This window comes from Anneissia japonica, unplaced genomic scaffold (genome assembly GCF_011630105.1).
Source record: "Anneissia japonica isolate Jap-2015-1 unplaced genomic scaffold, ASM1163010v1 scaffold8234_len71918_cov110, whole genome shotgun sequence".
Classification (NCBI taxonomy): Eukaryota; Metazoa; Echinodermata; class Crinoidea; order Comatulida; family Comatulidae; genus Anneissia; species Anneissia japonica.
Genome location: NW_022694803.1, coordinates 1 through 12,734, shown reverse-complemented (window position 1 = coordinate 12,734; position 12,734 = coordinate 1). Strand labels below are relative to the sequence as shown.

The 12,734-nt window shown below is 34.1% G+C and overlaps 1 long non-coding RNA gene across 1 annotated transcript; it reads left to right on the top strand.

The window, feature by feature from the left end:
- The first annotated feature begins 321 nt into the window (after positions 1 to 321).
- On the top strand, positions 322 to 3,078 carry LOC117101324. The gene is made up of 3 exons (XR_004444268.1): positions 322 to 355; positions 749 to 775; positions 2,896 to 3,078. It is a non-coding gene; the product is annotated as an uncharacterized LOC117101324 (long non-coding RNA).
- The last annotated feature ends 9,656 nt before the right edge of the window (positions 3,079 to 12,734 follow it).

Genomic DNA, 12,734 nt, shown 5'->3' with positions numbered 1-12,734 from the left:
GTGTCACATTGTTTAAGATTAGAAATCTTTATTATTGTGAGCGTACAGTAATGTTTAAAATACTTAATCGTAATCGTTCAATTACTTCTCAAGTCAAGTCATTTTATTACTCGTGGTACAGTAGTCTACACTATTAGAATATGCTCAATATAATTTAAAAACTGTACAGTATATGAAATATATTCCCCTAGATAATTAAGAAGAAAGAATAATAATGATAATGTGGAACCTTATTGACAAAGCCTTCACGACATTAAAAATGATTTTCTATATTTCCAAAGTCTTTTGTAATGCAAGGTACATTATTGTTGGTGTTTTTTTTTTTTAGGTGATGTATGTTTCTCAAAGTGTGAAGGTTGGTTGGAACAGTTACTAAATAGCTATATTTGAGTTTAGGATGTTTTCGTCAAAATTTTGTTTAAAATATACTGATTGAAAATGCCATCACTCTTGATAATAACCATACTGCATATTGATTAAATCATTGTACAATGATTTAATGAATATCCATAGGCCTACATAGGCCTATGTTTTAGATATGTTAATAGTAATTATTATCAATGTGTAGAGGATTTGCTTGGACAGATACCGGTAGACACCATCTATTACTAAATCTTAACCAACTCCTGGGTTAATCATTGCCAAATTACTGAGAACATTTTCGGCATGTGTATAAATGTACGTCAAATAATAAGCAAGATTATTTCGCAATTTAATTTAATGTTCATACCTTTGTCTTTTCTTCTAGATGCTAAGTGCTTTACCATGTGTACAGGTTGGTTGCAATTTGTTGTTTACAGTGCCGTGGGAACCTGTTTCATTAGTTTCCGAATTGTTTTGTAGTTAGTTTCCAGACAACCAGTGATAATTATTAGGCCTCGATTTTTTTTCCTTTATTAAATGTAAAAAAAATCCCAAAACGGCGATTATCATGTATGTATATTATAAATTATATTAAAACTATATTTTATTATATTTCCATTTAATTGCACTAAGAAAGTTAAATCGTGGAAACAGTTGGGTGCGAGATCGTGATATTACATCATAATTGAAGCATAGTGTAGGCCTACGTGACAAGCTAGACAAAAGCAAATAACTACAGTGTCCAATAATATCATTAAATATATCCTGAGACATAATTTAGAGTTGGGGGGGGGGGGGTTGGGGGGGGGGGAACATACGCAACAGGCCTATGCATCTTGGACTGTATTCAATAAATAAATGTGAAAACATTTGGCTACTAGTTCGCTAAAAGTCATGGGTACGTGATCTCCAATGGTGGGTACGAGTTCACCTAAATTCGGGTATGGATTAGCCAAAGTAGGTACGAGTTGACATGGGTACGAGTTTGCAACAGTGGTTGCGCCGGAAATCTGCCGACAAGGGGTCCGACGTGTCCGACGGAGGGGTCCGAACCAAGGCGCCGACGAAGCCCCGGTAGAAGGCCTGGAATAAAAAAGAAATCCCTATAAAGGCCTGTTTATACTTAATAAGAACTCTCCCCATAAACCATAAAGGCATGTTTATACTTGCAACGATAACGATAACGATAAAAAGCTAAAAAGCAATTGTTCGTATATTATAGAAAATAAAAGAAATAAGTTTTTACCCTAGGACGGTTCGATAATGACTTATCGTGTATACGATAACAAAATATTTTGACAAATCAATTCAAATGACGTCATAATTATGGAAAAAACTATAATATCGTTTTGACTATTACGACATATTATTACTATTTTACCGTTTTTCCCATGATTATGACGTCATTTGAATTGATTCGTTAAATTATTTTATACACGATAAGTCGTTATCGAATCGTCCTAGTGTAAACATTTCCCTTATTTCTTTTATTTTCTGTATGAACAATTGCTTTTTAGCTTTTTATCGTTATCGTTACCGTTGCAAGTATAAACATGCCTTTAGGGTTTATGGGGAGAGTTCTTATGGCTTTATTTGGTCCTAAATGTGCTTTTAGACCACAATGTTTTTGATTTGGTCCGACGACCTAGTCGTTCATCAGGCGACAGGGGGTAACTTGTACCAATGTCAACTCGCACCCACAACTTGTACCCACATGTATACTATATACTAGGTTATTGCAAGATTAAGAATAATAATAAATCTACCTGGATGCCTTTCAGGCTATCCCGATTCTAGTTGCCTAGACCTATGTACACTTATGTTTTCCAAAATATTCTAAACAGTAATACAAGAAATAACACGCCTGCAGCCAAGTATTATATTTAGGCTAACCTAGGCCACTATTACTAGACATTTTGTTTGTGGGTGCCAGATAAGAAACCTACAATTGTCCATAAGTGTCACAACAACGCATTGTACAACTTTCGTAAACAATGTGCCAACCCTGAACCGAGTTCCCAAAATTATGTAGTTTCTACGCATGCGCTATAATTTTGCGTCGTAAACGCGACCGAGTTTTTGAAAATAATTCTTTAAACTATGACGAGTATTGCCTCCACACATAAACTCAATTTTGAGTCTCAATAATTGTAGTGAAATTATTATAATTTTCTTTACTATGGCAGACAAATCCCAAATATTATTTCTATAAAACCACAATTGTAAACAAATAAAAATTATAAAATTTCGCACTAGTTTCATGAGAAAATCGAAAAAATGACAGCACTGTTCTGAATTTTACGATTTAGTGTGGTTTAAAATTAAACATTATTTAGGGCCTATTTTTATTATTAATTAGTTTCAGGCATGGCGGCTCAGGGTTGGCACGGCGGGTTTATGAAAGGGCCAAATTCAACGGAAACACGTTCCAATATGTCAGACACACTTTCAAAATTCACGTTAACACATTATGAGACACCATAGCAACTTTCAACTTCGAAAAATCTCAGGTCAAACTTGTAAAATTAACAGAGTGTCCGATGGAATGGGAATTTAACGCTGATTTTATGAGCTGCTATTACTTGGCTCAAGACACACATACTGACTATCTATCAGCAAACAGTACTTGCCATACACTTGGCGGACATATTGCGACCATTTCCAGTGTGAAGGAAACATCTTGGATACAAACGAAGTTGAATGCAGACTTACTAATGTGGCAACCAGCTTGGACCCATGATGATAGGTTGACAGAAAGGTATAAAAGTAAGTTATATCCTTATTATTATCATTATTATTATTATTGTAACATCCATTTATAGAGTAAAAATGAAGTTTTTAGTCCCATTGGTTAAACATTTTAATATACTGTATTTTTAAAATCTAGGAAGTCATATCTGATTTTCTATTGTGTTAGTGTTGACGTTTAAATCTAGAAATATTCCTAATGACATCTGTGAGGTAAAAGGTCAACATTTGATGAATAAAAAATGAAGCTTTTAGTTCATTATTATAAAAGTCTAGTGTACTGTTGTTAATATACAAGAATTCGTGTTTGATGTCCGATTAATTTAGGTTTGACCTTCAAATCCAAGAATGCTACTGACTTTTAAAAACTATACAAAGTGCAAGAGGTTACAAACGTTGGCTATCAATGGTCAAACAATCTCTTTTTTTACAATGTGTCACTTTGACTTTGCGTGTTATTAAACTCCGGAATTTCACACACTCACTTAGCAGCTCCCTTCAATTTGAATATCTAAACTAGGTCGAAACTCGAATAAAGGTTGTATTGAATCCAACAACAGATGTAAATTCCTGGACGTACTAAACCTTCACACCCATTGGCTAAAGCGGCCATGTAGGCCAATACACTGAAAAAAACTTAAAATGGCGGAAGGCGGCCATTTTGGATTCAGAGCTCTTACAGGTTAGTCCCACACTTCCACGAGGGACACCCCTGCATTTTTTCAACCCTCAAGGAAGATAAATCCACTGAAAAACTAAGTTATCCTCTCCACGTTCATGGAATTGCCAGAAATGAGCCAAGACATCTTAGATCATAATTATCTTATGCTTGTCTATGAGTCCGAGTTATTGTGGTTTATAGAGCGCAAAAGATGAACATAGCTGTCCCTAAGTCTTATTTTTAGCTTTTTATAAAGTACAAGATTTACACTTACAGCACAGATGACATTACTAGACAGTATAATATATTTAACCTGTACTTTTCTTAAACTTTTTCTTCATTCATTTTCAGTTTTATTGTTAAGCGCACTGAGGCTTTAGCATAATGCGCTATATAAGCAAAAATTATTATTATTATTATTATTATTATTATTATTATTATTATTATTATTATTATTATTATTCGAAAAATAGCTCATCTGTGTTGGTATTTGAATGTACGAAAAGTTTAAACTTTTGATCACAACACAAAAAAATTTCCTTAACGTGAAATTTTCGACCCTATGCCACGGTCTTCTTCAGCACAATGACTGGAATGTGACTTGAAGGCTACACCGATTTTGGGCACGTGATCTTACGAACACGTGACTCCAAAATCGGATCGTAGATCTTTGGCAGTTTGTGTCGGAAATTATACCCAAGATTCATAAAGTAAACATCCCATTGAGACCAATCGTCAGTAGTATTGACTCGATCACTTACAGTTCAGCAAAGTTTTTGGCTGAAGTTCTCTCACCTTTAGTTGGAAATTCAATTCATCATGTGGTCAATTCTTTAAAATTCTCAAAACTAATGAAAAACAAGAGAGTTGAAGAGGATGAAGAGTTAAGATCGTATGATGTTACAGCACTCTTTACGTCAGTTCCAGTGGATAAATCGTTGGAAATAATTCACACCAGACTGCAAAACAATCCTACTCTTAGTAATAGGACCACCGTTACACCACAACAGATTATTAAGCTCTTGGAGGTATGCCTGAGGTGCACATATTTCGTATACAATGGCACGTTTTACCAGCAAATCCGTGGAGCGGCTATGGGCTCACCGGTATCCCCATCGTATGCAATCTTTACATGGAAGATATGGAACAACTGGCTATTAAGACTGCCCTTCATCCCCCAATTTGGTGGTACAGATATGTTGATGACACACACACACAAAACTGAAGAAAGCTCACGCTCAAGAATTTACTGATCATCTGAATTCATTGGACCCAGATATTAAATTCACAACAGAGAGCGAGGTCAACCGTTCGCTGGCTTTTCTTGACACGCTTACAGTAATACAGAATGATGGTAGCATTAACATCAAAATCTACAGGAAACCGACACACACTGATCAATACCTTAACATTTACTCTAACCACCCTCTTCAACATAAATTAGGGGTCATCAATACACTTTACCATAGAGCCAACTCACTCGTCACGAAGGAGGAAGACAAAATTCATGAATGCTTACACATCGATCAAGCTCTGAATAGATGTGGTTATCCAACTGGGCTATCAATCGAGCAACTAGGAGACATAAGGGCAAGAATGACTGCCAAAGGCATCAGACAACTAATAAAGGATTGGCCGTTATCCCATATATAAAGGGAGTCTCTGAAACCCTCAAGCGAACCTTCGAAACATTTGGCATCACAACGTGCTTTAAACCCACATGCACCTTAAGACAGTTGTTAGTATCACCAAAGGACAAGAGCCAAAAGAAAGACATCACAGGGGCCATCTACCACTCCCATGCCAAGGCAAACTACTTCCGGCAAATGTAAGGATTCTTACATTGGGGAATCAGAAAGAACTCTGAAAACACGTTTCTTGGAACATCGTAGACCGAGTTCAACTTCATCGGAAATCTCTCAACATATACACATTGAATCACCTGGACATCATGTGGACCTGGCACAGGTCAACATTCTTGACAGGGAACCAAGACACTTTGAAATAGGTGTCAAAGAGGCAATTCATATCCGTGTGAACAAACCAACGCTAAACGGAGACGTGGGCCGACACAAACTGCCAAAGATCTACGATCCGTCACGTGTTCGTAAGATCACGTGCCCAAAATTGGTGTAGCCTTCAATTCACATTCCAGTAATTGTGTACATTATTACAGTATTAATATTATTATTATTATTATTATTATTATTATTATTATTATTATTATTATTATTATTATTTGTAAACTTTTTTAACAGTCCTTAGATACCATCTGTACATTAAGACATGCTTGATGAAGGGCCCGGGTTATCATTGACACAATTGAAAATTATCGGCCATGCATTTGACACTTTGGTAAACCCACCGTGCCAAATCCGAACCACCATTTAGAGAGTTCTACAAAATATGCGAAAACCAGTACATTATTGTCGTGATATTTTACAACAGGAAACACAAAGTTTAAAAGAAAAACAAAAAAACTTCAAAAGATTACGACCTCAGGGCCTAGCTAGAAAGTATAATACGGTATTTGATTTTTTGACTGCTAGAGTCCCGCCCAGTGGTAATAAAATTAAAAACTTAGGCTAGCATAGCAATTTTTGTGGTCATAACATAGGCCCTGTTACACTTAAAGTAAGATGCTTAGGCTGGCCCTATGTACTGTTATAACATTACACTAAATCGTAAAATGGAACAGCGCTGCCATTTTCCATATTCTCATGGCAAATACTCAGGACTTTTGATTTAGTTTACATTTGTGCTAAATTGTGTTTTAAGATTTTTAAAATGTATTATTTGGGATTTGCCTTGTCATATTGAAAGAAAATAAATTTACTACACTCATTGAGATTCAAAATGTAGTGTGTGATCTGTACACTTGCTGCCTATGGAGGAAATACAGAAATCAATTGAGTTTGTTTTCACAAGTTCATTCGCTTACGACGCAAATTGTTAGTGCACGCGTAGAAACTGATGAATTTGGGTACGGTGGCTCAGGGTTGACATTGTGTGTTTACGAAAGGGCCAAATGCATCGGCGACACTACTTTAGGCCTATGTAATATATTTAGAATTATGAGATTTTGAAATCGATTGAATTGTCGCCTTCAATCCGTACATTGTGAAAGCCCGATACTATTGAGGGTTCCCTCACGTCTCCTAGTCCAGTTACGGTTCTCCTGACCCAATTACGGTTCCCCTTCCCCTTTGTCCCCACACGTAGTGTTGCGTCATCGTTACACCCCACCTTTTCTACAAATTCCTGGGCCAAAAAGTGTTCATGTATCTACGAAATATCTTATAAATATTCTGAAAACCTTCAGATCCTTCAAGTATTTTAACAATATAACGTTTTTTTAGGATATAGAACACCAGGATTAATCTGAACGTTATAATTCAAACACCACAGAAGAAGCTTTTACCATTTGGACTAATATCTTCAACGGTATTTGTGATAAGAACGCACGTATGTAACCAGAAGATTTGAATACAACTTACCTATATAGTTATTGGAGACATGATGTTTTTTTTTTTATCGTTTTCATCAGAGAGACAAATTAAAGAAAAAAGCTAACAAAAAAAAAAGAAAGAAAAAAAAAATTAAGGACGCTAAGGACTTTTCTAACTATCGTAAATTATACAAAAAACTATTTGTAGAAATGCTAAAACTGATTACTATAAGTCCCATGTTACTAACAACAAAGGTAAATACTAAACAGATCCGGAAAGGTCTTAAGGATCTTGTTCCATCTAAATATTCTAATATTTTATCACCTTCCTTCTCTATTAATGATATTGATATTCGGATCCTAAAACTATTGCTAACTTCTTCAACACGTGCTTTGTTAATGCAGGCTAACTTATCTTTGCACTCTTACGTTGATCCATTGTCATATCTTACTCCTTGCGCCCATAATTTTTCTTTTGAAAATATTATTAATGATTTGGTTTTCCAAGAGCTTATTACATTAAATCCCCATAAGTCTTCTGGTTTAGATAACACTAATAGCAGACTCCTGAAACTTGCTGCTCCCATAATATCACCACACCTTACCTTTATCTTCTATCTATCCCTCAATTCTGGCATCTTTCCATTTCTCTGGAAGCACTCTAAGGTCACACATGTCTATAAATCGGGCAAAAAAATAATAGCTTATTAATAATTACCGTCCTATCTCTATTCTCCCTACATCTTATAAAATCATTGAAAAAGCTGTATCTTTACAGCTCTACACTCACCTCAATTATAATAAGCTCATCTGCTTCTCTTATTTTGGCCTTCGACCTAAACATTCTACATGTATACACTAACCACACTTACTAACACGTATGACAACTTGCTTTTAACAAATAAACAAAGAAAGTTGACTGGCTCGATCTTAGTAAAGCTTTTGACACCGTTAATCATGCAATTCCGCTGTCTTAACTTTCCTTTTACGGTTTCTCAGCCTTAACCCCTTCTTGGTTCAAATCTTACTTAACCTCTCGCACTCAACAAGTCCCTTATGGTCACATTTTATCTGACACCTACACCGTACTAGCTGGAGTTCCTCAAGGTTCTACTTTAGGACCACTATTATTTTCTTTATATATTAATGATCTTCCATCTTTTATTACTAACATTGATTTTATTATATTTTAATATACACACTGACATGTATGCTGATGATACCATCATCTATTACAGTAACACCACATTACCACTACTCGAGCAAAAACTTAACCTACCCCTTAACCGCCCTTCTCTATGGCTTAAACTAAATCAATGCTAATTGGTCTTGTAGAAAAGCTCAAAACAATTTTTAACACCCTTAAACTTACCATCCATAAACATCCTATTGTCTTTGTTACCTCTCACAAACATCTTGGAGTTACCATTGACAACACCCTAACATGGAATTCACACACATCTACTCTTTGTAAAAAACTGAACTATATTGTATTTCTTCTTGCACGCACCTCTAATATTGTTAACCAATCTACTCTCATTGTTCTTTATAATGCTTTATTTCTCACCCGCTTTGATTACTGCTGCTCTGTCTGGGGCTCACACTATACAGAGCTTTACGTATAATCCTTAAACTTCCATTTATCATTCACCTTACTGCAGACCATTTTTAAACTTGCCCGTACCCTTCCTTTACATAAAAGACTTGACTACAAATTAGGTTGCCTTCCCAACAACTCAGCTAACTCTCTCGCCCCACAAACTATGCCACCGCTTGACCAAAACCAAAGCTCATAACAGAATGACCACACACCAAATAACTAATGGAAATCTTCTTGTTCCCAAACCTACACTTGAAATCTTTAAACTATCCTTCAGTTACAAAGCCCCACATCTCTATAACGCGCTTCCTTTATCTATTCACAATTCACCTTATATTTTTCTTTCAAAAGCCGACCCTTGGAGTTCTTGAAAGGCTAATCTTTTGCTTAGTCTTCTTTTTTTTGTGTTTGCCTGTTTACATTTATACTGTTACTTTTGCTTTTTTCACAATATTTATTATTTTGTTACTTCTTAGATTAAACTTGTTTTTATTATTTTGTCTTTTATGTCATTATCTCCTTTTCATTGTTTTGAATTATTATTACCTGATTTTTGTCACTACTTTTATATTTCATTGATGCATTTTATCATATATTTTGTTATTTTTTTTACCTGTTTCTCTTTTTTTTTTCTTTTTGTCTTTTGACTTAATTTTTTGATGTTAAATTTTTACTATAATTATTTTCTTAATGAGAAGATTCATTTGTTTGGATTATATTTAATTTTTTACTTAATTGTTATGACTGCTGCAATAATCTGCATATTGTATGTTTAGTTATTTTAATTTTAAGTTGTAATGTCTGTGGTATTCTAATTCTAATTTAAATTGAAAGTTGAGATGTTTTCCGTAATTTGCTTTGTTACATGTTGAGGTTCCCTAATGATTAGGCTCTGCAGGATGGATCACCCTCATTAAATATGGTTAAAATAAAAATAAAATGTTTGTATAATGTTAATCATCTTTGATCCAGTGAACCTCTAACTTGGTCTAGATAGTTACAGCATCTGTAAACCACGTATACGACTTGAGTTTAAATCACTGTTGGAAAAAAATGGTTATCCTTTTTGCAGAATTCTTCATTTGTAAACAGTCAAATAAAAACATAATGCGAATTTAAATACATCTACTGAAATTACTAATAAAAAAATATAATATCCTTACATGGTAAAAATATCAAGAATAATAATTATTAACCTGTTGCTGAACAAGTAAGAATGCAATAAACAACGCATTGTATAGTACAGAAAATCTTATAACTTACAGAACGTTGCAGTTAGGCATGACATAATAATAATAATAATAATAATAATAATAATAATAATAATAATAATAATAATAACGTTCACACAAGGTTGCAGGAACGTTTAAACGTTTTGAATTTGAATTTGTTTTTCTAAGCTGAAAATGATAACATTTAGAAATAAAGCTACAATTGTCTGCATTCTAATTAAAATCTAATTTTTGTATAGTGTTATAAAGATTTATAAATATAATACGGAATTGCTAGTTTAACTGAATTTAAACATTCCTAAGCATTAAAAAAAAATACAAATTAAGACTGAAATTTAATTTTTTGTGTTCCACACAAAAAAATAAATGCGGATCAATTTTTCATGTTTGATTTTGCGACAGGTCTGCGAATAAATATAGTAGGCGCCGAAAACATTAGCCTATCCAACACTGCTAAGCTAGGCCTAGCCTTACCTCGATTTAGGTTCTGTTATCACACAAACAATTGGCCGACATGATATTGTCCGTTGCTGGTATTGATACTTGTAAAATATAATATTTCATAGGAATTATATCGAATTTGTTAAAAAACCGATTCTGACCGAGATTTTAGCACTTAAACAAACATACTCAGGCCTTCTCGAACGACCGAATTGTGCTAGATGCGAAGTACAAAAACTAATCCCATTAGAGAGGGCGCACTTTTTTGAATGTATAAAGTATACATAAATGCGAGAGTATTCCAGCGGATGCGATATACAACCTCTAAGTTTGCCTAGTAACGACAAATCCGTCGAGAAAATGGTAATATTCTATGAGAAATAGTCTGTGTTTCTCTTTTTTTTTTATTCTTTTGCGTAAAAAGCAAATTTGAGTAGTTAAATTATAGTTTATACACAACAATAACCTCAGTATACTTTAGGAACAGGAATTGATGTTAGGTACTAAATCTTAATAAATATATAAACTAATGATTGACCGCAATACTTTATCACCACAGGAATGTACTGTAGTAAGAAATCCTATAGGCGACCCGAAAGTCATTGCCCTATGCAATGGTCAAACAAGAACCTGTTTAATTCAAGTACGGTACCGGGCTAATAAATTAAGTACAGGAGTGAACGGTTTTGCTAATACTAAGTGTACCCAATCATTATAGAGAATAAGAGATCTAATTACAAGAGTATACCTCAGTCTAGGGTAATGTATAATTTCGTCACCATTGATGTTTTAGCACTTGCTAGCATTGGACATATTTTTACTTTCCCACCCAACCATCCCCAACATCTTCCCATTCCAATACCGGGGTTCTCATGTAATATCGGCTGGTATAATTCTTATCCAAATTATTTGCCCCCAATTCAATATACTAACGGGGTTCTGATTGTTCATAGTAAATGAAAATATCCCCCTAGGCCTCTTCTCGGGTCCATCGGGAATTCCCATGATTCGCCAGCAAGACAAAACAGTGCATGAGTGACCCCCAAGAAGCCAAACAGTAGTTAAGTCATGGAGGTATAAATATATTTTTATAACTCCATGGTTAAGTAAGGTATTTCTGTTTTAATTGTATATACTGTAGCTGAGCAATATATAAAGGAACGTTATAAGAATTCGTTATAATAAATTACGACGATCTCGAAATATAGTGTGTTATGTATAAACTAAAATGTATGCCAATATTTTTCCATGATTTTTAATAATTAAAATAATGCATTCATCTTTTCTATAAAAAAAATATGTTTTAGTGAAATTTTGCCGGGAATGGGGCTTTAAGTAAACGTAAAAAATACCGCAAAAAATTTTAAACAATAAACTGAAAGAGGGACTCTCCCATATTCTGCATTGACTGCACCCCTTGGTGCGGAATTGCCAATGCTCAATATCTACAGAATTTAGTTTTTACTTTTTTCGATAGTCGGTATTTCATTAATATAACGTTCTTATAACGTAATATTGTTAGCTGGGTATAATTACTATAGACTGTCCGAATCAATACAGCTGTATATACGTGTTTATGATTAATGAATGGGGATGACCAATAGAACGTCTTTTTTGGTATATGGTATATATATAATAAATCCTTCTTTATACAGAAATGCAGTTAAGAATAATATATTGGTTATTTGGGTTTTTTTTTTAGATTAACTGTGTACGTTAATACAGTAATTATTACATATTTATTTCTGTAACAAATTCAAATTAATGGCAAAACTGTTTCTAAATACATAGCTGTATAAATAAGTGAATGCATTTTTGTTTTGATAATATTAGACTTGTATATCGTAAAACCTAACGGTCACAGTAACGATGAAGATTGCACTGAAATATATCCAACAGGCTCGCTGAAAAATGTGAATTGTAGTAATATTGCCCTACCTATATGTGAAAAAGGTAAATACGTCAAACACATATTTTGCCTAAATTCGTAAATACTTACAAGTAAAGTTTCAAATTTCGGTCCTAATTGCTACTATCGAGGGAAAATCTCTACTTAGTGACATAGGCCTACTAATATTTCTTAACAATTACACATTTAGAAAATTATATATAGAACTTACTCTGAGTTCGTCATATATACAAACGAATAAATCCATGCTACCTTTCTCATTGTTTGGTCGCTTCATTTTGGATGTACTGCATTTAGGATATACTATGTGAAGATACAATATTATATTTGGA